Below are 23,681 nucleotides of genomic sequence, written 5' to 3'. Positions count from 1 at the left end.
AGACTGGGTGGCTTATAAGCAACAGAAATATATTTCTCACAGTTCTAGAGGCCAGGGTTCCAAGATCAAGGTTCTGACAGATTCTGGGTGTGGTGAAAGCCTACTTCCTGCTGCAGATGGCTGTCCTCTTTCTGTGTCCTCAGGTAGCAGAAGGGGCAAGAGAGCTCTCTGGGGTCTCTTTTACAAGGGCACTAATCCCATGCATGGGGGCTCCACCCTCATGACCTGATCACCTCCCAAAGATACCACCTTCTAATACCATCATATTGGGGGTTAGGATTTCAACATATGAATTTGGGGAGGGACGCGAATATTCAGTGCCTAATTTGCCCAACTGTCCCCTGAAAAACCTTGGGCTTAGAGATGTCATTTGGTTTACCTGACATCTATCAGCCAGTTTTGTGGCCACATTAACATCAAAAATGGACTACTAATCGTATTTGCAACCCATGCTTGTAGTATGCCACATTGCTTTGGTTAACCAACTGAAAGAAACTAACTGAATGAGTACTTGTACTCAGTGAGTAGAAACTTGTTTCTTTTTTATGACATCCTATAAGAACTATAGGTGGGATTTTCTTTCTTTTCTTTTTGTTTTTCCTAAGTAGGGACTCATGTCCTTGTCCACTTAAGTCACCTACACTAATCACCTCAAATTTTCCATGGCTGCCATAAGCATAAAACAACTGGATTTCTGGAACTTTGAGGGAGAATAAAAAGTCTTTTCATAGCCCCTCAAGACTGTGCCCTTGCAGCAGGCATTTTCCAGGTGGCTGAGTAGGCAACTTCAGCTTGGTTTTCATTGACTTTTGATGATGTGTCCTGATACATATTTCAGTAAACTATAGGAAGTTACTAATAGTCAACCATTTTTTATGTACACATAATCCCATATGCTTTGACCTAACAGGACAGTGAAAGAGGTAGCACAGGTACTGCTAATTGTCCTCTCAGGTGTCATCCCAGGGTCCATCCATGTCCAGTAAGGCCTGTCCGAGACCACTGGCCCAGGAACCCATGTTATGTTTGCTGTGGAGGTCTGTTTATAACCAAACCTGCACTTAACTACACAGGATCATCACCTCGGCTGCTGTCTTAAGAAAGATTTGCCAAGACTACCACATCCCTTCAGCTGACATTTGCAAATGCTGTTAATCACAGACCAGGGAACAGAACATCCGAACCTTTGGTTAAGCACGTTTCTTTACTTGCTTCAGTTTACTTGCTTACGCTGTTTCCAATAAGTGGATCTAATCCTCACTTAATGGACAACCCCTAAAGGGCCACTTATTGAATTAGAAATGTTGAAAAACTATGGTTATTTGTAAATGAAAAAGTAGACTTCATTTATTTACATTGTTCCCTTTTCTTAAGAGTTTTTTTAAAAAACAAATTTATTTATTTATTTATTTTTGGCTGTGTTGGGTCTTCGTTGCTGTGCATGGGCTTTCTCTAGTTGCGGCGAGCGGGGGCTACTCTTTTGTTGCCGTGCGCAGGCTTCTTATTGCGGTGGCTTGTCTTTTTGCGGAGCATGGGCTCTAGGCACACAGGCTTCGGTAGTTGTGGCTCGCGGGCTCTAGAGCGCAGGCTCAGTAGTTGTGGCGCACGGGCTTAGTTGCTCCACGGCATGTGGGATCTTCCCAGACCAGGGCTCGAACCCGTGTCCCCTGCATTGGCAGGCGGATTCTTAACCACTGTGCCACCAGGGAAGCCCCTTCTTAAGAGTTTTAGGAGTCATTTCTGGAGACAGTATATTTTACAACAAAAAGCAGAGTAATTCTCATCCCAAACACATAAGTTTAATTCCTAGTACAGCAATTGATAACTATCAGACCTTGGGTTCTTTGCCTCAACGATCCTGTGTGTTCATTCTTAGCCTAATAGTGGTGACGTCTATGTTTTGGTATTTTGGTGCATATTTGTAAAGTGCCTGGCAAAATGCTTGGCTCGTACTCATATGTAGTAGATAGGACTAGATACTCATAAGTAGTGTTTGTTAATAACCCCACCGTAGGCATTTCTGTCCTTATGCATAATGAGAAGATGGGAGAGAGAACCATCAATCCGTCACTGTATCTCTTACCAGTGGGACTGCCCTTTCATGCACCTCCCAGAGATGATCATATATGTATTCCTCCTAGAGATCTTGTCATCTGTAGCTGATAAGATGTCTATTACGTAGATGCAGAAGTGTGTGATGCCTTCATATGAAAACGTAGAAAATAGACTGTCTCACAAATACATCCATGAAGGTAAGGTTCTGTTTTAGGAGGCTGGTCTCTTCTCTTGCACTCTGATCTTGGATGTGGGAATGTTAGGATAAAGATGGCATTATGCTTATTGCTGTCATAAGTACAGAATAGATATTAAATTATGGTAAAAATGTAACTTTTATAGTTTAATTTCCCAAGAGATTCTTTTCCCTTCCATAACATGGCATTGGCCGCAGTCACATTGGTGTCCCTTTCTCAGGGAAGCATTTCGTTCTCTTTCCACACACGTTTCTTGACTACCTCCTGTGCTGTGGGTGCGTGGGTACGATGAAGGTGGTTGGGTTACAAAGATGTATAGGATACCATTCTTGCTCTCAAGAGTTTTATAGTTTGCTAAGAGAGACAAATTGAAGAATAGAAGGTTGCGGTGCAACTTAGACGTGAAACAGCAGAGATGTATCACGGTTTGCTCAAGCTGGTGCTCACCATCTCCTGGCTCAGCACAGCTCTTCCCACCTCTGTGTTTAGGGTCCTTACTGCGGGAAACAAGGGGCTGTTAACACTATGGAAATTGGCAAAGGCTACAATAAATCTTGGCTTTTTTTGTTTTTTTTGGTTTTTTTGAGAGCTGGTTGTGAAACATTTACCAGCACATCACTCAGTGTCTATAAACTGTAGAGAGGAGAAAAGGGATTACTTTGTCTTGGGGCGTTTGGGGAAGCCACAAAAGAGTGGTGACATTTTGACCTTGTAGGATGGGGTGCGAACGGGCCAAAGGAGAAGAAAGATGGATGAAACTTTGACAGGGCACAGAGATTGCAGGAGGAAATCCCGGCTCATATTTGCCTTGGAGGTGATGACAGCTGAAGGCAAATGCAATCGTGAGAAGCTTCTGTTGAAGGTGATAAATAGATATGCCTTGGGATTTAACTCCAGTGATATTTAATGGCAGCAGCCCTGGCTAGTTTCCTGTGTCCTGGGGCTGAGGGCATACCTAGGGCAGGAATAGGTACAGTATTTCTTGAAGTGAATCAGCGTCCTTTGGCACTTGGATAAAATGCAGATTCCCAGGCTCCTCCTCAGACCTACTGATCAGATTCCCTTAGAGTAAGAGGCCCAGGGATTGGTATTTTTCAGAATGTCCTCAGAGGTTTCTTTGCATAGTTAAGTTTGAGAACCAGTATTTCAAAGGTGGGTATATCAGTGGTTCTCAATTGGGTATGATTTTGCCCTGGGTGATGTCTGGAGACATTATGGATTGTCATGACTGTGGAAGGGCTCCTGGCATCTGGTGGGCTGAGGCCAGGGACGCTGCTAAACACCCCACAGTGCACAGCACGGTGCCCACCACAGAGAATGATCTCACCCCAAATGTCAGTAGTGCTGAGGTTGAGAAACCCTGGTCCAGGTCATATTCAAGGGCTCTGTAGTAAATACAAGAGGAGGACTGAAGTCAGCTTGTGTCACTAGGTGGTCCCTTAATTTGCTAAGGTAGCGGGGTGGGGGCGGCTGGAACGGGGTCACAGGCCTCCAGGTCCACATACCGGGCTGCCAAGTTTTCACAGCACTGGGCACAGCTGACATCTATTGAAGCCATACAGTTGACCCACCTGAAGCTGCCCGTTCATTATTTGCTAAGTCGGGTTTTTTTCCCCTCTCTGATACCAAAATTTTTTCTTTCTTGAATTATTCTCACAAAATTTTGGCCACTTCTTTGGGAAAAAACTATATCACTGGTGCTACACAAAGTAGTCTTTGCTCGGCTTGCACTTTTTTGCCATCCAAAAGGCAGGTTCCCACTGAGATCATATTGGTTAAGAGTTGAAAAGAGTTACTGTTTATAGGAAACTAAGAAAGCAAACTTTGGAAATGCTTTTTATTTATTTATTTATTTATTTTTTGGGGGGGCTGCGTTGGGTCTTCGTTGCTGCGTGCGGGTTTTCTCTAGTTGCAGCTCTTCATGGTGTCTTTTGATGACCTCTGTGGTTAAGTTGTGCGGTTAGGTTTTAAGAAATCCTTTTTTTTTTTTTTTTTTCATTTTGGCTGCATTGGGTCTTCGCTGCTGCGTGCGGGTTTTCTCTAGTTGCAGCGAGTGGGGGTTACCCTTCGTTGCGGTGCGCGGGCTTCTCATTGCGGTGGCTTCGCTTGTTGCAGAGCACGGGCTCTAGGCGGGCGGGCTTTAGTAGTTGTGGCTCACGGGCTCTAGAGCGCAGCCTCAGTAGTTGTGGCTCGGGGGCTTAGTGGCTCCGCGGCTTGTGGGATCTTCCCGGACCAGGGCTCGAACCCGTGTCCCCTGCATTGGCAGGCGGATTCCTAACCACTGCGCCACCAGGGAAGCCCTGGAAATGCTTTTGAAGTGTGGGTTTAAGTTTGCTAAGAAGCCAGCTAGCTCTCCTCCCATCCAGCTGAGAGGATGTCCAGTTCGTCCCTTTTAATAAGTTCACCAGATCAACCTTGTAGGTAAGGTGAACCTTAGTGAGAGGTAGACACACTTCTTTAAAATTTGTTTCTTCTTAACCAAACATCAGTGCCTGTTTTTCTAATACCAATTTTATTTAAAATTGTGCCTCGGGCCGTCACTAGATAAAGATTCTTGTTCATTTGCCGTGTTTCAGCAGATTTGTGTGCACGTTCCCATTAAGATTTGTGTTTCTTAGATGGCTGTACAGTTCATCTATATGGAAATGAGGTGGGTGACACCCTCCTCCCCTGAGTGCTGGTTTCAGTTCAGGTGTTCTGAGTAACAATTTGGTTTCCTCCCCAGTGTTTGGTGCAAGATACCCTTTTCAAAATCCGTCTGATCCCTGAGTGTGCACTTTTCTGACTGAAATCACGCCCCTTCCTAATGCTTGCGTGCTTTTAGGGAGCTCTTAAAAGGCCAGGCCTTAAGCTAGTTACGCTTTGAGCAGACCCAGAGCTGTGCGATAAGAATAGAACGCATCTCTTACTTCGGGAGCTCAGCTCGGAGGCTGTTTACAGCTGCTTCCAGTCCTTGAAATCCTGAAAGCTCTCGAATCCTCGCGGAGACAGCCCCTCCGGCTCCCAGGGCCCACCCCCTCCTCCTGATTGGCGAGACTCCTCCGGGGCCCCAGCCAGCCACCTACGACGTCTCTGAGACCCGATTTGAAATAAGAGCCAGGCGGTCCTCGCTTCCCTGCGCCCGACTTTTCATAGGCTAGGAAGCAAAGCTTGAGAAACTTGACGTTGTCTTGGGCAGAGTGCGTGTAGCAACAGATCAAAGAAAAAGAGGAAGAAAACGTGCTCTCAGCTGCCGGGGGATCTCGCTGAGTTGCTTTTGTCTTGCGGGCTTCTGTTGGGTTTGGTGTTTCCCCCTGGAAGACCGCTGCGTGGGCTTCGAGGCGGCTCGCTCCCTGCCGGATGGGTGATGGAAGTCTAAACATGAGGCAGGTGAGCTCCGGGGGGCTGCACGGGCGGGTGGAGAGGGAGGGCGCCGCTTGGGACCCCTGGGATGTGACTCCGGATGAGCGGATGCCTGGCCGAGTCCTTGCGTTTGGCGGAAAGACGGGGCTGCATTTTCCTAAAGGAACCCAAGAAGATTTCCTGAGGTTCCCCCCACCTCTCGCCCTGGGAATTGCTGATGTCAGGCAGTCATTGTAAAGGGCTTAAGAGCGGTTCTTAGAATATGTAAATCAATTCCAGTTTGCAGCGGCTGGAAGTTATTGTTCAGGATCTATCTCGAGCTCTGAGCCTCTCCTGTGCTTTGGGTGAGAATAAAGACAGCTGAATATCCTGAAAAAGAATTACACGGGGCCTCATATCTCATTTTGGCTTTCCATCCTGAGCCCTTACTGTGTTTATGGCTGAGAAGGCGGAACCAGCCCGAAATGAGCACAGATGGTCCTTCCAGAAAAATGCAGATTTGTTTTTATGTTCTAGCAGTTTTGAAACTGTTACTGTTTCTGGACGCGAGAAGACAGCCCTGAAAGTAGTGAGCTGAGAAACGGCTCGGGGATGACTTCCATGAGTCTTTGAAAAGACTTCTAAGCCGGCAGCTTCTTCTGGGGCCGCGGGGCATGGTGATAAAATTCCTTATCAGCCCAGGCCGAGGTTTTTAGCTTTGCCAGTAAGAAAAGAAAAAAGTGAGTGTACCAAGCCAAGAAAAGGGTGTGATTTATAACTCAGCCAAAGTTACAGAAGAATCTTATGTCAATATTTCAGTATCAAGATCAGTACTCATATAAAGGGCTGAAAGACTGGAAAAACATGCTAGTAGGCTGGCAAGGGCAGAGAATTCCAAGAGGAGCGATAGTGCCCTTACCAGCCCTTAGTAAATGTGGGTGGGAAAAGTTAACATCCGTGTTACCACCAGACAAGCTCCGCACTTTCTTCTTCTAAGTGGGTTGGGTGCTGGCCTCCCTGTGCGATTTGGGGGAAGTGATTTGCATAGGAAGCAAACTTTCCGTTTAGGGGCTGGGGCAAGGGGGTTAGAACTTTCTGTCCGTTTCCTGCAGCCTGGGGAGGTGAAGCAGAGCCCTCACCATACGCTCAGGTTTTGAAAAGACCCTCTGCCTTCCTGCCCCCTCACCTGCTCGCTAAGCAAGTGTGCTTGGCAAGTGGCAGTGAGCGCAGAAAAGCACGCTTAGACCGGCAAGGGCTGTGTGTGTGTGTGTGTGTTTCCAGTGAATTGCTCTTGCCTTGCTGGAGACTGGGCCGCTGATCAGTTTCAAGTTCCGCAAACTCATGGTCTGACCCCGTTCTTTTTACGAGCAATCCGATGGGATGGGGAAAAGAAGCGAGAAGCCTAAATGGAAAGGATTTAGCAGAAGGAAAAAGAGGAACGCAAAACATTTTTGACAAAGGTCCCTGGCTGGAACAAAGAAGTCATTTGATCCAGTGCGGAGCCACCTGTCCTCTCGGGTGGTGTCTGAGCTCACTTTTCAGAATCTCCGTTCCCACACGATTCCTCTGGAATGGAGGCACTCCCTGTGCCTGATGCCAGAGGCGTGCTGTCCCGGGCTTGGCATGATTTTTCCCATGCCTGGTTCCTTCTGGCATTCTTGTGAATTGGAATCCAGCCCGGTAGTGAAGTTTTAAGGGTACGCATGGAGTAACTCCTTAGTCATTTAATGAATGGGCGGCTTTTCTTTTTTTTAGTATAAATTTATTTATTTACTTATTTATATTTGGCTGTGTTGGGTCTTCGTTGCTGCGTGCGGGCTTTCTCTAGTTGCAGCGAGCGGGAGCTACTCTTCGTTGCCGTGCACGGCCTTCTCACTGCGGTGGCTTCTCTTGTTGCGGAGCATAGGCTCTAGGCGCGTGGGCTTCAGTAGTTGTGGCACGTGGGCTCAGTAGTTGTGGCTCGCGGGCTCTAGAGCGCAGGCTCCGTAGTTGTGGCGCACGGGCTCCGCGGCTTGTGGGATCTTCCCGGACCAGGGCTCGAACCCGTGTCCCCTGCATGGGCAGGCGGATTCTTAACCCCTGCGCCACCAGGGAAGTCCTAGCAGCTTTTCATCCCACAACTCTGTATGTCCAATAAGTTTTTGGCCTGTGCAGCCCTTGAAAAGAGGGTGGGCTAGGGGTGGGATGGGAGGCGGGGAAAAAAAGGAGGGGGGGAAGAGTCATGGCCCATCCAAAGAATCTGGGCAGTCCAGCGTTTCAGGAATCTGACACGTTGTTCCGCAACAGCCAGAACAAGAATGTGGAGGGGAAGGAGATGGTGGAGTTATTGACTTGGATTAATCCTAACTTGATTTGAGTTTCTTTTGGGGAAACCTTGCGTCCAGGTGGGGTGAATTGCACCCACCAGCCAATTTGTCATCTCAGCCCGGCAGCCCCAGCTGGATTTGCAGGGTTAACTATCAAACAGGTCCATGTGTCATCAGCTCAGCAGTGAAATCCAATCTCTTCGCTGAGGAGTGATCCGTCCCTAGGGCTGCACCGATGCTGAACAATGGCGTGGCAGCCGAGAGACCCCCGCCCCTGACTAGCCACAGCAGGTAGCCAGAAATGGCCAGCAGAATTAGAAAGCTGCCTGACTGGCGATGAGGTTCAGAGGGGTTTTGCCTTCTGCTAGGTTGGCGGCAAAAGAATGGTGCAGAGGGGATAGTATTCTTTGAGTGTTGCTAAGGTCACGCTGAGTTAGGCCAACAGAAAAGGGTGAACCCTATTTGCCTTTATCAGGAAGTAATTTTAAAGCGTGTGCCAACCTTCCTCTGCCCTCTGATCATAAATGGGAAACTTCTGAAATTTCCTTGAGAAGCAATTTGCTGTGTTCCCAGGCAAAAGGAAAGGCATGGCCACCTGTTCTAGCAGCCCAGCCAAAAACAACAGGTTTGCCTGTGGCATTCCCACAACTGCAAATATCCTCAAATAGCACGCCACCCATTGTCCCTACAAATAAGAACAAGTAATTCTTTCTCACGCCGGAAAAAAAAAATCAGGTTCTTCAGACAGAATTGCCTACCAGATATAGTTTGTGTTGTTAGTATCCTGATGATTTTAAAAAACACTGCAAGAGAAGAGGGTACTCTATTTCTGATGGACTGAAACATCCTTGCAGTCGCCTTATAGCGTGAAAGGAAAGAATAAGGCGGTTAGCCGACGCTTTAAGCAGCTGCTAAATTCTTGCAAGGCTAGGATGTTAATGTTACGAGGAAGCTGTGACTCAGTTTGATTTCGCCCGTTTTGCATTCTTCAGATTGGAATTAAAATGCCCAAGGACATCTGGTTTAATAATGAATGACTTTGTATTAATCTTGCCTTTGAGGATTAGAAAGTCCTTTATGAACATGATCTATTTATTCTCTGCCACATCCCCAGGAGAGAATGAGGTGGCATTTTGATCCTCATTGAACAACTGGTGAGGTGAAGGCAGGGAAAGTTGAAGTATAGAGATACACAGCAAATTAGGTACAAGTCTGAGATGAATACTGCCCACACAGAAAGACAGGCTACTTGTACAGGCTCAGAATCAACAGTGAATCTAGGGATTAAAAGGGAACTCTCTTACAGCTTCCCTTTTCTTATTCTGTAACCAGCATATGGTGTTCCAAGTATGTTTTATGTTTTCCTTCATTTGAAAGTCAAGCGTGTAAAAGTGTAAAAGGCATTTCTGTTCTCATTTGTCCCAACACTGAGATTAGGCAGCTTTTAGGACACCAACTAGAAAGATACTGAAACTAACCGGACATTTCACCAGACATTGTAGGGTTTTAAGTTTTTTTGGTTTGCTCTTGTTTTATTTTTTTATATCTTTATTGGAGTATAATTGCTTTCCAATATAGTGTTTCTGCTGTACAACAAAGTGAATCAGTTATATGTATACATATATCCCCATGTCCCCTCCCTCTTGCGTCTCCCTCCCACCCTCCCTATCCCACCCCTCTAGGTGGTCACAAAGCAACAAGCTGATGTCAGAAAGAGAAAAACAAATACCGTATGCTAACGCACATATATGGAATCTGAAAAAACCGGTACTGATGAACCTAGGGGCAGGGCAGGAATAAAGACGCAGACGTAGAGAACAGACTTGAGGACACAGCGGGGGAAGGGGAAGCTGGGACGACGTGAGAGAGTAGCACTGACTGACGTACATACACTGCCAAATGTAAAATGGATGGTCACTGGGAAGCTGCTGCATAGCACAGGGTTTAAACTTTTGCACATGGTTTGGAGGTCCAGTATCTTCAACACACGTTAGAATTTTCATTTCTTCCCTACTGTCTCGCCTTGGCAGGGAATGTTACAATCGTGACTTACTGTCAGATTAAAGATCTTTATTGGTCGTGTTGAAATAGTTTTTTCAAGTTGTCTTTTCCTTGCCATTCCTTATGACCTGTACTCATAGTCTGCTTGGCTAGGGACCGCGTAGGCCGCGAGCAAATCCTTTAATTGGTAGTTGCATGTTATCCTCAGACATTCCAGCAAGTTTTAAGGCTACGTGTGTATGTTTATGTCTCCTGGCTTTGATCCCGTGTAGTAAATAAACATCCAAGGTAACTATGGCAACCTGGGCTGTGCGTTGGTGAAAGAGGGGGATTTGGTCCCTGGACAAAGCGTAATTTGTTTGATTAGAAAAAGGTGGGGCTGATCAGGGCCCTTTTAGGCCTGCATGATTTGAGGATCATAGTTCATCCAGATTATTTGGATTTTTCTCAATAGGCAAAAAGAATTAATGGCTAAGCGGGACCAGTGTATGTTGCAGATGTAATTTAAATGCTTTTCAATCAAGAGGTTGCTACTTTCAAAAAGCCACTTATAAAACAAAAGGGAAGTCCAACATATTATATCCGTTTCCCTGTTGCACATATGAATGTTTGTGTTTTCAGAACTTGGTGGGATTTTAAAAAGAAATACCCAGATCTGATTGGGCAGTGTGCATTTCAATTATCCACCTGTAGAGGTCAGGCTTGAAGTGTCTATGATAGAAGGCCAGGCGGTGGACGCCTCTGCTGGGAGCCAGGATCAGAATCAGAGAGAAATGCTCTGCTTATTTGGAACAATTAGTTAGTGATTCTTTAATCTTGTGACCAAAGCCACAGTGAAACGGAGTTCATTCAAGGAAGAGAATATCAAATACACTGAGATTAAAGAAAGGGCTCCAAAGCCAGGTCAAACAGGAATCTAATCTCCATTAAGATATGGGACAGTTTATCAACACGATGCTTTCTGGCTCATTATTAACTCCTTTTATTTCACATGAAACTCATCCCAGGGGTTGTGTTGTAGAAGATTGTTTGCCTAGTTTTATGAACTGGCAGGTTCTAGAAATTCCTTTAAATGAAAGGACAAAATATTAGGGACTCTTCCAGATCCACAAGATCTTTTTTCCCCGCCAGAGGAAGATAGTCCATTGACACGGAGCACGATAGTTAATGGCCTACAGAAGGTCACGTCGTGTTAAGGTGAGAAAATTGAGGCACTGAAAAAAAATGCTTAGTGAAAAAAAATGCTTAGAAGGGACTTTCCGTTAAAGCAAAACAAAACAAAACTCTAAGAACTTGCATGCTTTGTGCTGTAAAAGAGAATTCTAAGTAAAAACGGCAACCCCCCCAAAAAAGGTGGGTGGCTTCCCTAGTGGCGCAGTGTTTGAGAATTTGCCTGCTAATGCAGGGGACACAGGTTCGAGCCCTGGTCCGAGCCCTGGTCCGGGAAGATCCCACGTGCTGCGGAGCAGCTAAGCCCGGGCGCCACAACTACTGAGCCTGCGTGTCTGGAGCCTGTGCTCCGCGACAAGAGAGGCCGTGATAGTGAGAGGCCCGCGCACCACTATGAAGAGTGGCCTCCTCTTGCCACAACTAGAGAAAGCCCTCTCACAGGCTAAGCCCGGGCGCCACAACTACTGAGCCTGCGTGTCTGGAGCCTGTGCTCCGCGACAAGAGAGGCCGTGATAGTGAGAGGCCCGCGCACCACTATGAAGAGTGGCCTCCTCTTGCCACAACTAGAGAAAGCCCTCTCACAGCAACGAAGACCCAACACAGCCAAAAATAAAATAAATAAATTAATTAATTAATTAAAAAAAGGAAGAGGTGCTGATCATTAGTAGTAGATTTTTATATACAGTCAAATATTTATGATGAAATAGTCACAAAGGAGAAATAATACAAAGGCTCTCCTTCATTTCTTATATCATTCAAGGACATTTACTGACTACTTACAGAATGAGTATATTCCTTAGTTAATTCAGTAAAACTACTCTAAATGATTATTATACGTCAGGCCACTTTGGGGCTGCAAACATGATTTTGATACCGTCCCTGCAGCTATATTTATATGGATAAGAATCCACTTAATAAATTGATGGTAGCCAAAACTTTCCTGAACTGAGACTTGAGAAATGATTTGTAATTGTGAAATTTAGTTAATTTTAACCCACATATCCATTTGTAGGAATTTATGAATTCCTAGTTTAAATAAAATTACCATAATTAGTAAATACTCAATTTTTCTCAATAGAAAAAAATAACTCATAGGCAGTCCCCAATCTAGGAATGCTTATGCTCTAGGAGTTTTGTTGTTTGAAACGCAGAACATTTCCCAGTGAGAAATGGTGCAATGATTGAGACTAAAACACTATTTTAAAAAATAACCAATCTGATTAAGTTCTGCAGTTTGAGGACGTGCTTCCATGTTGTACAGGATGGAACATAGAAGGAGAAGCGGTTGCCAAACTCTTGGTAACAGGCCAGTCTTGCAAATATTTGAAATAGGAAAGGTTTGCACTGGTGTTCACCTTTCTCCACCCTTCTAGTATCTTCTGGATCCCCCTGGGATGTCTCTCCCAGGCCTATCCTAATGCACAGTGAATTGAGTTCCCATAATTTCCCATCTTCCCACCCTCTCCTCCCCCACCTCCAAACCACACTCCTGTTTCTTCTAGACAATAGTCTCAACCCGATGTTGGGAGAGAAGCAATATGAATGCTCTAAAACTCATGACTCAGCCCTTTAACCCTCAGGATGAACCTTTAATTGGGGAAATAGCAGCCACCAGCGCCTGGAGCTGCAGAAATCACGAATGCCCTTTCAGGGACAATATTTGTGGGCAGGGTTGTGCCTTTGGCAGACAGGACTTGCTGGTGTGTCTGCCAGTGGGTCGAACCTCTTCCCTTGTTCTTTTCTCAGCATCCTGACCGAACTTCTGGACTCCCTGGGGTCTTTGTGAATGACAGCCAGGGAACCACAGGGGACCAAGTGAGGGGAGTCGGTGGCCTTTGTGGGTTTGGGTTGTTTGTAAGTACAGTCTTTGTATGCTGAGCACTGTCTGTTTGGATCACAATAAATGGAAAGGATATAACTGGAACTTCCTCTTATCCACAGAAGTATCCTAAATGGTGTATATATTTCCAGTTACTCGTTTGTCTGCCTGTCTCGGGACTGAGTTACTCAAGAGCAAGAGTTACGTCTTAATTACCTTGAAAACCTCAAGTCCAAGCACAGTGCCTTGACACCCAATAAGAATCAATAAATATTTTTTGCCATTTGCAGCAACATTGATGGACCTAGAGATGATCATACTAAGTGAAGTCAGCCAGACAAAGACAAATATCATATCATACCACTTATATGTGGAATCTAAAAAGAATGATACAAATGAAATTATATACAAAACAGACCCACAGACATAGAAAACAAACTTATAGTTCTCAACGGGGAAATGGGAGAGAGGAATAAATTAGGAGTTTGGGATTAACATATACACACTAGTATATATAAAATAGATAACCAGCAAGATCCTACTGTATAGTATAGGAAACTATACTCAATATTTTGTAATAACCTATAAGGGAAAAGAACCTGAAAAAAATAGAGATATATGTATATGTATAACTGAATCACTTTGCTGTACAGCTGAACCTAACACAACATTGTAAATCAACTATCCTGCAGTGAAAAATAAATAAAAAATTAAAGAAGAATCAAATATTTTTCAGGTGCATGCTGGGTGAATTTTGGCAGGAAAGAGAATGGGAAATGCTCTTTAGGATCAGAGGGGTATGAGGAGGAAAGGGCATTAGAAAGGTTGGGGAAAGAGCAAGGACTGAATAGATTGACATTAGAGAAAAATTAGGTTGCGGTTGCTTAGCCATCTGGTCCTCTCGGTTGTGTTCTGGGTGAGGCCACGACCCAGAGCTCGGTAGGCAGCTTGTCTTATACACTCCTTCATGGGACTACAGAAATGGTTAAGAAATGGGACGTGCTGTCCAACAACTCGAAGCCTAAAAACAAAGAGCCCAACCTGATGTTTTAGCCTTTGGTCCACGTGCAGTGGGTTTATTTTGCCAGGTGAGTGGCGTGCCCAAGGTCACTCAGCAACTGAGAGTCTGCTTCTGGAAGGACACTGAAGTCTTATGCTCTGCCTCATGCAGATGGCGGCCACATTTTCTGCAGTGAAAATCAAGTCATATGCCGGACAAAGCATTTTCACTGCTTCTGGGTGTGACAGACCATCTGAGAGTTATGGTTAAAATGATGAAATAGAAATTTCTGAGACATTGAGTGGTTTATGGAGACACCAGGACTAATACATTTTCAGAGTCCATGAGGTAGACTATGTTATTTGTTATATGTCCAGTTGTGAAGTGTGGCTTCAGTTGCATGTATTCTGAAGTGATCTTCCCTAAGCAATTGAGAGCAAAGGAGCTGTTTGTGGATAACTGGAATTCGTTCAGTGCCCTGCTGAGTTACCAGTAACTAGATGGATGGCCAGATAAAGCAAAATATAAGTGGAAGGCATCACCAAATATTAGACATCTACACAGGATCAAGTCTCCTATAGGAGATGCATTAGGAATTCAGACAAAAAGTTCTGGTTAAAAGTTTAGCGTTTGTGGGTTGAAAATGTTAGCACAGGGGAATGCTTTACCTTCCATCAGGGAGCAGAGTTTACATTTAGAACCTGGGTCGTCTTCTAGATTCCTTATCTTATTCTCTTTTGACTGTACTGCATGCCTTCTAGTAGGGTATAATTTGGATGTTTTGGGGTCACATACTAATTTAATGTGCTAATAAATCCCAGCAGTTTTCACATAGGTTGATGGTTTAGAATGAATCAAGAATCAGGAAAGACTGTATCACTTTTAGGAGAAAATACTATACGAAAAACCCAGATAGTCTCATACTTGATTTTGTGCTCCTTTGTCGAGTAAGAACTAGGAGGATTATGTTTACAGAGAAGAAAGTTTAAGGAGTGAGATGAGTCCTTTCTCTACGAATTAGTCAGCTGGGCTTGGTGGAGATAGTGCAGAAAAGTGAAATGGAACAGATAGAAGGGAGAAGAAAGTGTGAGTTGTTTCAGTCAACCTATGGGGAAAGCAGAATAGAAAAATTGGCTCTCCAGTGAGTGACACGGTTTTTTTCCTTGGTCAGTGTTCAAAGTGGATTTCTAAGGAGATATTGATGCGGCTGCCCTTTTCGTATGGCTGTGAGTGAAAGAAGGAAACAAAGTCGTAATAATTGATTGAGAGAGGTATGGCTTTCTGCGTAGAGAAAAACATGATAGGAGACTATTAAATAATGAATATTTATTGCTTAATGCTTCTTAGCCTGGAGGAGACACTTTCTGAATATTTTTAACATTTCCCCTTTCTAACATTTCAGCTGTCAGAATTGAATAGTTCACATGTAAACGACATTGTTTTGGTTTAGCTAACAAAGAGTGATAAGATATGAATAGTTTGTGACAGCCCCAGACATTGATAACAGAAGACATTAATGCCTGCAGACACAACCTACATGGTAAAATTCTGGGAGCAAAAATGCTTATTATGTTAGGCCAACGTGCTTTGACCTAGTTTTGCTTTTCTGCTTGGAAATTATGTCAGGATTCGTTACATCATTCCTGTGGATGAGCAATGTCACATTCTTGTTTATTTCAGCATCATTTTATTCATTTTGTATATTTAGTTCTGACCTCCAGGAAGCCAACCTAATCCTCATGGACTTGCCTTTTCCTTTTGAAATGAGTCTTCTGCATGCCAAAGAGAGAGGATTTTATGTATTAACAAAACAATCTAAGATGCAGTCTTCAAAGACATTCATTTCTCCTTGATCGGGAGCCACTGCCCCCTTGAAGGCTCCAAGAGGCTGGCCAGTTTTCTGCTGATCTGAAGTAGTGTTCCTTTCTTTGTCTTATGGGGATGGAACAGATTACTGTGGCATAGTTGAATAACAAAAAAATTAAATAAGACGGGGAGGTTGATGGGATACTTGTCAGCCCATCATCCTTAAGTTTGTCCATTGCATATTTCTGGTTTATTCATCCAGTCAAAACTGGCCCAACATATTTTTCCTATTTAACATTTTTATTGAATAATTTTCAAAATGAATTATTTCCTCAGTTGGTTTCAAGCACATTTTTTTCCTGTCGTTTAATACTTTCTATCACTAGAGGAAAAAAACGTTTAATTCTTTCATACATTTATGAATTCAAATCTTCAAAGAGTATGAGTTCTTCCAGTGATCATCTGACATCAAATTTACAAGTATAATTTGCTACCAAAAGACCTTGAACGGTTTTTGGTGCACACGTTTTGGCATTGCTTATTAACAAATGTAATCAGGCAAGAGCCCGCAAGAATATGTATTCGTGGTTCCTCTTCAAAAATCGACCGTTTGCTCTTGTTTGCTGATTAAATCCCTTTGTTGTTAGCTCCTTTGCAAATCCTGTCTGCAGGCAGAAAACCTAAGAAGGGAGCGTCCCCTTCAAAGCACTCCCAAACTGAATTTTAACCAGGTAAATTGCTGATTAGCTGTGGATCATTTAAAGAAACAGTATGAAAGTAATTGGGATAGACACAAGCCCTAACTGTGATCCCAGGGGGCTTCAAAAGTTGATTGAAACAGTCAACTCAGAGGATTGTTTTCCATGTCTGATCCTTATGCTAATTTGACTACTAGCATCTTGAAGAAAAACTTCTTCAGAAGATTTCTGGAATCCCTAATTGGTATACAAACACTGTCACTTCTAAGCTACCCGAAGTGGTGAAATATACTCTGTGGCTCCTATGATGATATTTATTTCTAGGTGTTGATGGCAGACTCCCAGCAATTTTTTCTGATCGTCATAGGCAGATACAAATATATTTCCCTCATCTTACATAAATAGTGGCGTTCCGTATACCCTATTTGCAACCTGTTTTTTTTTCACATTACAATTTTTCCTGGAGATCTTTTCATAACTGCACAAAGAGCTTCCCTCCGTCCTTTTTTTTTTTTTTTTTTTTTTTTTTTAAAACAACTGCGTAGCATTCCGTAGTGACAATATACCATAATTTACTTGATCCTTTCCCTACCGGTCGCGTTGGTTGTGTCCAGTCTTTTGCCATTGAAACAACGTACATAGAAAAGCCTTGTGCATTGGCCAGTTTGTGTGGAGGATGTGTGTCCGAATTGTAAATCCCCAGAAGTGAGATTGCTGGGTCAAAGGGTGTATTGCAGTTTCTAGTTTTGATGAATAACTAAATTTGCCTACCCAGGGTGTGTGAGTGCTTCCTCAGAGCCTCCCCGAGACGGCATTGTCCACCGTGTACATCTTTGTCTACTTGATACATGAAAAGAGGTGTTGCTGTGTGCATTTCTCTTGTGAGTGATGTTGAGCAACTTTGCGTATATTAAGGGCCATTTGCTTTTCTTTGCAATGTCTGTTTACATCTTCCATTTCAGATTGTTCTTGACATTCATTTTTCAGTCTACCTACTTATCTAATCATTCACCAAAGAGATACAGCTTGTTGCCTTTCCCCAAGTATGTTCGAAATAATCCAAAAGGGGCTCCTGTAGTAACGTAGCTAATTCTAAAGATTTTATATGAATGGAAGTGGGGCTGGTTCACAGCATACATTCATGTGAGAGTCTGGATTTCTAGGCCTGTTTATCACTTTCTCTTCTACTCTCTAGCCAGTGAGTGTCAAGAGGCTGAGCTTTATAAAGTAAAGATAACCTCCCAAGTGTTGAAAGCTTGCTATCGTGGGTCTAATTTGGGGAGGATGCTTACGTTGTTAGTACTCAGTTTGTTGGAATTGTGACCATTTTCCAAGGAAGTAAGAGCTTCCACTTGAAATACTCAAGATCCTGGAAAGTCTTTAAGGAAATAGTTTCCACTTTTCCTCTCAGATTGCCAAATGTCAAGATGCATCATTGATAAAATGATTTTAATATTTCTGCACAGTGTAGTGGTTCTCTATCACCCTTATTGAAGACTCGAGCTTTATGTTCAAGACCAACAAGAGGAGAACGGTTGCATTGGTCTGAGGTTTCAATGTATGTTTTTTCATTTAATAAGGAAGATCATTTAGTGCTTATAAATATGCACAGCAAGTCCTTATCATTTTATGGAAATGATCCAACTACTCAATCGTGTGTGATTACAGTTACCTCCCCTGTAAAATGGAAATAAAATGCAAATAATAATCATAGTACCTCTACTATAAGGTTGTTATAAAGATTAAGTGAGTTACTCTTCGTCTACCACTTAGAATAGCACCTGATACAGAGTAAGTACTATATAAGTGTGTGTTGGCTAAGTTATAAAATGGTGGTTGTCAAGAACTGTGAAGTGTCTGAGACTTTACCCCACTTGCACACCAGCAACTTAGCCTGCCACTGTTTCTTGGATGCTGGCAGCAGACATGAGACTCCTGGGTCAGAGACAAAGGACTGTGTTACTCATGGCAGTGCAAGTGGCATGAGCTTCATGTTCACGTTCGTCCTCCTTGCCTCCCAGGTTCCCCCAGGGCAACACAGAGGACCCCAGGTAGATGTTGTGCGGGGCGGGAGAATTGCCTCCCAGGTGTGGATCCTGAGCTGAGAGACTCTGAATCTCTTGTCATTGATAGTAAGCACACACCTGCCCATTGCTCTGGAGGGAGACATTATCTCTACCTCCCAAGGTTGTTTGCTAGATAAAATGCCTTGAAAAGACCATCAGGAACAAGGGCCAACCAGTGCCTCTGCTCCTAAGATGTGCAAAATGCAAGGCATCCATGGGGAATTTTCTCCCAGTGGTAGTCCAGTGAAGTCTCTTGACCTTTGCTTCTCAGAGCCCTAAGACTTCTGCAGAGCTGCCCAGGGCAGGAGGAGAACGACGTTGCCCAGACACAAGAAGAGGGAAGACGTGCACGAGTAAGAACCAGCCTCTAGTTCCCTGCCTTTCCAGCAAGAAAAGCCTGGATGTGTTCTGCTTTACTGCTCTTCCAAAATGTTGGGCTTCTGGTTAAGATTTCCTTGGAACAAAGGGATCTTTCTTGAAAAGAAAAGAAAAAAAGAAAATGCCAGGTCTAGTACAGTGGTGTTTGACATTTTGACAGTGATAAAATTGTTGAGAGAATCACTCCAGGCAGTAGATTTGGAAGCACAGTATCAGGGATCCTCCAGTGAGGCCCCTAATGTGCCACTTCCTAGCGCTGTGACCTTGGGTTGATTCCTTAAGCCTCCCAAGTTTCCTTACCTATAAAATGGAAATGCTGTTACCAACTCGTAGGGTTTATGTAATAACTAAATGAAGAATGATATATAAAAATGGAAGTATAAAGCACTTAAGAGTATTGGTTACATATCAGGCATTTAAGAAATGTTAGATTACCTTCTCTTTTGGTGAAAACAAACTAAAGGTTTCAGAGAAGTCTTGGTTTTATGGATATTTCCACCTGTTAGCCTTGGAATGAATACATACCTACCCACCCAGAGGCATGCATGTGTGGACACAGGTACACACAGTGGAGTAACGTATTATATGGATGTAATGCTCTAAAGGCATCTATCTCTTCAGGCAAATATCTGTGTGTGTGTGCATGTATATATAAAAATATCCCTGTAATGTGTGAGGAAACTAATTTGTTGCTGAAAAATATACCTTTGTAGGACAAATTCTCCTAATATGCTAAAATAGTACCAAATCTCATTGATGAACATGATCAAGCATCATTAGTTTTCATATGTTAAAATTATTCTTCTTTCTTTAAGATATTTTTACGTACTCTCTTTCACTGTTTTTTTTTTTTTTAATTTCTTTAATTTCTTTTATTTTTTGGTCACGTTGGGTCTTCGTTGCTACGCGTGGGCTTTCTCTGGTTGCGGCGAGCGGGGGCTACTCTTGGTTGCGGTGCGCGGGCTTCTCGTTGCGGTGGCTTCTCTTGTTGCGGAGCACGGGCTCTAGGCGCATGGGTTTCAGCAGCTGGGGCACGTGGGCTCAGTCGTTGTGGCTCGCGGGCTCTAGAGTGCAGGCTCAGTAGTTGTGGCGCACGGGCTCGGTTGCCCCACCGCACGTGGGATCTTCCTGGACCAGGGCTGGAACCCGCGTCCCCTGCATCGGCAGGCGGATTCTTAACCACTGCGCCACCAGGGAAGCCCAAGAAAATTATTTTGGCACTTGTTAAAACAGTAAGGAAGACTTTATTCTGGACTATTGCAGTAGCCGTAGGGGAGTGAGGTTGGACTCAACTCTGAATACAACAGAGACAGCTGGGAATTTATAGCCAAGGAGCAGAGCGAGGGGATCAGTGGATGGAAAATAACTAAGAGGAGACATCAAGGGTAGGGGGATTCTTGCTAAATCAACCTAACAGGATTCTTACTGAAGACAGGCCGCAGTGATCAGATATCAAGGGTGGAGGATCACCTCTACACTGACTTAGCACAGGATTCTAGCTGACCTTGGGCTGTGCAGGCACAGCCAGGACAGAGGCCAAGGTTGAGGCCTAGTCAAGAGGAGAGCTCAGAGGAGCCTGACTAAAGTTTGGTCAAGGAAAGTCTTTGTCACATAGCATCATCCAAGGAAGTTTTTCCTCTTCATCTATTTTATTCTTTAGAATGGTTAAAATCTTGTACATATGACATACCTTATATTTAAAACTATCTCAGAAATGAAATTATATTTATACTCATGTTTATGTATTTATGTCCTTAAAGCAAAAATGAAATACTAAGCAGAACAGTAAATACTACAAAAGGTAGAAATGGAAAAGAATGTATTTTACAGGGCATGGTGCCTAGAATTGCCACGACTGAGAGCTGAGACCATAAAACTGACCAACCCTACAACTGTGAACGTGGCTATTTGGATGCTCTTGTTTCCCAGGGCTCTGCTGATATAGGAATATAGTTAAAAATTTTTTTTTCTCTTTTAAAATAATTCTAGAGCCATAGGAAATTGCAAAACAATGTACAAGGAGGTGCTATGCACTCTTTAACCACCCCATCCCTCATCTTTAACCCCTGGCAACCAATAATCTGATCTCCATCTCTATAATTTTGACCCTTCAAGAATATTATATAAGTGTAATCATATATAAGATTGGCTTTTTTTCCCCACTCAGCATATTTCTCTGGAGGTTCATCCAAGTTGTTGTATCTATCAGTAGTTTGATCCTTTTCATTACTGAGTAGTATTCCATGGTATGGATGTACCACAGTTGAACCATTCACCCTGTTGAAGGATATTTGGGTTGTTTCTAGTTCGGGGCTATTACAAATAAAACTGCTATGAGCATTTGTGTACAGGATTTTGTGTTACCATAAATTTCCGTTTCTTTGGAATAAGTGACCATGGAGTGTAACTGCTGGGTCACGTGGTAAATACATATTTCGTTTTGTAATAAGCTGCCAAACAGTTTTCCAGAGTGGCCGAATCATTGTACATACCTACCAGCACAGTATCAGTGATCCAGGTTTTCTGCATCCTCCCCAGCTTTAGTTGTTGACCCTATTTTTATTTTAGCCATTGTAGTAGGTGTATAGTGGTATCTCATTTGTATTGGTTTTTAAAAGGTGAAGAAATGCTTCATAATCCAATGTAGGTGTGTTCGTATCTCCCAGGTAAAATTCTCACACCCAAATGGGCCTGTATCCCAGGTTTGGGTGCCCATCTGGGCCCTGGTGATAACTACTAATCTCTTCAAATTGGTTTTTCCACATTACGGCTGAAGCTTTGTGGTTAATGGAGAAAAATACCGGCCCTTGTTTCTTAAATAGCTTATACTCAATACTTTAAAATACGAATTGAACACACAAAATTAAAATAAGACTTCATGCAAGTGTGGTTTTGTTTTACTTTGTATTGATGTTTTATCACTTACACTGGGATATCATGATTATCTTAACAGACATAAAATTGGATAGGTAATAAAATATCTTTTGTTAAAAAATTAATTTATTTATTTGGTTGTGCCAGGTCTTAGTTGCAGCAGGAGGACTCCTTAGTTGTGGCAGGCAGGCTCCTTAGTTGCGGCTCACCGGCTCCTTAGTTGCGGCATGCATGCGGTATCTAGTTCCCTGACCAGGGATCAAACCTGGGCCCCCTGCATTGGGAGCGCAGAGTCCTATCCACTGGGCCACCAGGGAAGTCCCAATAAAATATCTTTATAAAATGAGTTATATCTGTATGTGCATAGAAAATTTTATTGAGAAATTGGCACAATACTGGATCTTCCTCTGACTTGTTTCTCTTAATTCTCCATTGGTAGAGGTTTTAAGGCATTTAAAAACTTTAAAACAGGCAAGAGAAAATGCAGTCTGTTTTTAAAATTTAAATTATATGGTGAAAACATTTTATTATTTAGAATACTACATTTTTTCCTTTAAATTATATTTACAGGGTAAAAGTCTACTTTATGTTTATTATATCTTAATATATTACATAAATATATTTTTCTATTTTAGAATTAAAAGATAGTAAAAAATAATTACTGTATGAAATACTATTAGTGGTAGATTCTTATCAGTATCAGAATTAAAATATATATATTATATATACATATAAATTACAAAGTGCCTGAGAAAAGGATAAACTATAACATCATGTGAAAATTAAATATTCCTGTATCAGTTATACAATTTAAATTCCACTTTATTTTTCACCCTTCCCTCATTTTGTTAGTAACAGAATGTAAGTTGTTACAGTGTGCTCAAGGATTTGGATAATAGTTACCATTAATTCACAGCTGTTATGGCCGTGCCTGTAAATTATGCCATTGAGCTGTATTATAATACAGATCCCCCAGGAATGCTGAAGCCTTCCTTTCTCAGGAATAGAGATTTATAAACTGCCTGGAGATATCGCTATTTCTAGGTGAAGGTGTGTCCTGAAGTGTTCTTGTTCTTTTCTGTGCACTTATGTTCCCCGCAGACTAAACTCAAGTGATGCTTAAATACAGCAATGGCTCTTGGGAGTGTATGAGTTTTAATAAGAAAATTTACCAAGAAAAATACACCGGAAAGCAGATTGACTCCCCAGATAATCGAATACATTTGCAAATGTGTTTGTTTCATAGTATGACAAATAATACTAAAAAATACTTGAAAATGCTTGACTTTATTTAAAAAGTGCCCGAAGGGCTTTGTTGATTATGTTGAGAGAAGACTTTAGAGGAAGAAATATTATGTCCATATGAGCCAAGAAAATGATCCTCCTTTGTTTATAGGATTATATAGAGGAATTTTTACTTCTAAAGTGAGAATACAAATTACTATATAGGCTAAAATCACCCTTCTTGTAGGAAATGATACCAGTTTTCTTCATGTAGTATTCTTTCAGAAAGCCTCAATGAAGTTACAAGATTATAACTTCAGGCATCCTTCATTTAACTTCATTTAAGATCTATGTTATGGTGACTTTATGCGCGCTTCCGTTTCCTACGCAATCCTTATGAGCAGAGCTAGGGGTTCATTTATTTTTGGAGTTATGTAGCAAAGGGTTGCTGGATCCAAAATAACATCTCTCTAATTTCCATTATTGCTTGACAAGCTCTATTTTAAAGGTGCAGTGTCGTGGGATAAACCTAATCATGTGACCTTGGTCCCCAATCGTGCTCTTATTTGCCTTCCCTTCTTCCTTTATATACAAGGCAAGTATAAGGTGACCTTTTAGGGGGTACAGTATCTTCTTACAAATCGTGATCGATTTGCTGAGGTTATCACAGCAGCTGAACATTCACTCAAATACATAAAATGTCGGTAAAGAAAAAAAAAGCCTTTAATTTTTGGCATTTCTTTTTTTTTTTTTTTTTTTTTTTTTT

General features: G+C 42.7%; 1 protein-coding gene across 5 annotated transcripts in view; it reads left to right on the top strand.

Annotated features, from left to right (window-relative positions):
• The window catches only part of MID1 (midline 1), a 670,305-nt gene that overhangs the window by 458,101 nt on the left and 188,523 nt on the right, over window positions 1-23,681 (top strand). The window contains exon 1 of one of the 5 annotated variants that reach the window (XM_024115453.3): window positions 5,433-5,621. The exons of the other annotated variants lie outside the window; for them this stretch is intronic. The gene's annotated coding sequence lies outside the window, so the exon portion shown is untranslated. Of the gene's footprint in view, window positions 1-5,432; window positions 5,622-23,681 lie in introns of those variants that run through there. 5 annotated transcript variants of the gene reach the window in all.

Source organism: Physeter macrocephalus, chromosome 7 (genome assembly GCF_002837175.3).
Source record: "Physeter macrocephalus isolate SW-GA chromosome 7, ASM283717v5, whole genome shotgun sequence".
Taxonomy (NCBI): domain Eukaryota; kingdom Metazoa; phylum Chordata; class Mammalia; order Artiodactyla; family Physeteridae; genus Physeter; species Physeter macrocephalus.
This window is presented reverse-complemented; position numbering and strand designations above follow the sequence as displayed.